The following is a 2614-nucleotide window of genomic DNA, read 5'->3' on the forward strand; positions in this document are numbered from 1 at the left end:
CCTGGCCAACATGGTGAAACCCTGTCTCTACTAAAAATACAAAAATTAGCCAGGTGTGGTGGCATGTGCCTGTAGTCTTGGGTCACCCATGCTGGAAGAATTCAGCTGCCTGGCCATGAGGAAACTCAGGTCTGTGGTCCTGTGGAGAGGCAGTGGAGCACTGCATCCTCCAAACCCAGTGGGGCCTTCAGATGATTGCAGTCTTGGCTGCCATGTTGACTTCAACCTCATGAGAGGCCTTGAGCCAGAACCACAGGCCAAGCTGGTCATGAATTCCCCACCCACAGAAAATGTGTGCAATGATAAATGTTATTTATTTTTGAGACAAAGTCTTGGTCTCTCACCTGGGCTGGAGTGCAGTGGTGCGATCTCAGCTCATTGCAACCTCTGCCTCCCAGGTGCAAGGGATTCTTGTGCCTCACCCTCCCAAGTAGCTGGGATTACAGGCGCATGCCACCATGCCCAGCTAATTTTTGTATTTTTAGTAGAAACGGGGTTTTGCCATGTTGCCCAGGCTGGTCTCGAACTCCTGAGCTCAAGCCATCTGCCCAGCTCAGCCTCCCAAGGCACTGGGATTACAGGCCTGAGCCACAACACTTGGCCTGGAGCATGCCCTTGATATGCAGACTAACCAATCCAGAGCCTCACCGGTGGCTCTATCTGGTCCACACACCGCAAGAGACAATATTCCCCTGTCTTAATCATCCCAGGAACAAGAGCCAAGCAGCTGGGGGACACTCCCACCGCTGAAGGCCCACAGGAATCACTCCAGCTAGCCAGTCCTGTGCTGTGAGCTCTGCTCTGCCTTGCTTTTCCCTTGGAAACCCCAGCAAAGGCTCTGGCTTAGAGCTCCCCCTTGCTCCTGCCCCTGCTGCCTCCGACAGATGCTGGTACTTTCTCATGTGTCCTTCCTCGTGGGCCGCGCCTCCTGTTTCCAGGATCTGTAAGCATGATGGATTGTTTTCCTGAGCTTGCCCTGTGTCCCTTCTGGCCACACCTGACTGAGCAGCACATAAAAGCCACAGAACACCAGGAGAGCTGCTGCTTGGGGAAATTCTGCGGCAAGTGTCCTGGGGGACTAGGGGCAGGGCAAGCACTGCTCTCCCTCTCCTGGAGGCTGGGGAGAGCATCAAGGAGATTACCAGGTAGGAGGACCATGGGCAGGGCCTGCCTCATCAGGATGCTTTTCCCAGAACAGAGGGTAAAAATTTAAGCCCCTGGTGGGTGAGTCCTGGATTAACTAAGACCTGGGCCTTTTGGAGGCTGCGGAAGACAGAGGACACTGTGAGGTGAGTTTCTCCTGGGTGGATTCCCCAGGGGCCTCTGAGGCTGGTTTCAGGCCCTGCCCTTTGGCTGCCCCACTGGAAGCTCTGAGCCTCCACCCTTCAGAGGCTCTTTCCCTGATCTGACCTTGGCAAGGGTAAATAAGAAGGTACTCCATGGGGGGTCACCAATGTCGGGGGCGTAAACAGTGCCCATCTGCACAGTAGCATGAGGGCCACAGAGTGTGGTAAATGTCAAGTGACCAGCCCAGGCGGTCCCCAGTGTGGCTGCAGGGGCCACCTAGGATTCTTCTCTTTGGGGGTCCCAGGCCACACTTGGGGAACCCTATTGGAAGCAACAAGGCCTAGGCCCTGAGGGCCCAGGGCTCTGCCCTCTCCAGGGCTCTAGCTGAGCCACGTGCAAGCATCCTCCTGGCCCTCCCAGCTGGTGTGAGGAGGAAACCGCAGGCCAAAGGGCAGGGTGCTCTGCACAGATCTGTCCCTAGTTGGCCTGCTCCAGTCGGCCTCTGGAGTGGGAGCCTTGGGTCTGTCTGGAACTAGCGTGGATGAAATGCAGGGAGAAACTGGAATCATAGCCATGGACAGCCACTTACATAGCTGGGAAAAAGCATGCTGGGCTAGATCCTGGTGGACTCTCACCTCTGCGGTGCTGGGGACTTTGTGCTGACACCTCAGGCACCCACTTCCACTGACACCGCAGAGGCTTGGGGAGATTCAGTTCAGTCTGGAGTCCGGCAGGGGACGACAATACGGTGACCCCGACCGTCAGTCAGACCAGGGCAAGCTTGCCGGGGCATCACACTTCACCAAAGGGAACCCTTTCTGCCGCGACTACCGAGTCGCCAGGGCCGGGACAGGCAGAAGCCTGCTCTGAGGTCTCACCTCTGGAGGGTTATGAGCTGTGCCAGGCCGGCTACGGTAGAGCGTGTGCAAACACCCCGAGGTCCCAAGGCTCCGAAAGCTAAGGAGCATGAGAGGCCCTAGGTTCGAATCCTGCCTTCACTGTCTTATGGTTGTGCCTCTGGAGAGTCACTTTTCCCCGTTTCCTCGCATACCAGAGAGCCAAGTAACAGGCACCGCGGCTCTGTGTGGACACAGATCGTGGACACAGCATCTGGGCCGGATCTGCGGCCACTCGAGATTATTACAGCATATGCCTGCAACCGGATGCTGCGTGTCCTGTTAGAAAAGGTCAAATAAAACTCGAGTTAGTGGAAGCCTGTGGGGGCCATGTGTACAAAGTGAAGTTTAATCAAGGTTACAAACGGTGAGTTTCCCGGGACAAAGCCCATCCTCGACGCAGGGTTCGCTTGGGCGACGCATCGGCTCCC

At 56.4% G+C, this 2614-nt stretch overlaps 1 protein-coding gene across 1 annotated transcript in view; it reads right to left on the minus strand.

The window, feature by feature from the left end:
* ZNF837 (zinc finger protein 837) overlaps window positions 1–2614 on the minus strand; it is a 20461-nt gene that overhangs the window by 7578 nt on the left and 10269 nt on the right. The gene's annotated exons all lie outside the window — the stretch shown is intronic.

This window comes from Colobus angolensis, unplaced genomic scaffold (genome assembly GCF_000951035.1).
Source record: "Colobus angolensis palliatus isolate OR3802 unplaced genomic scaffold, Cang.pa_1.0 Scaffold480, whole genome shotgun sequence".
In the NCBI taxonomy this organism is placed as follows: Eukaryota; Metazoa; Chordata; class Mammalia; order Primates; family Cercopithecidae; genus Colobus; species Colobus angolensis.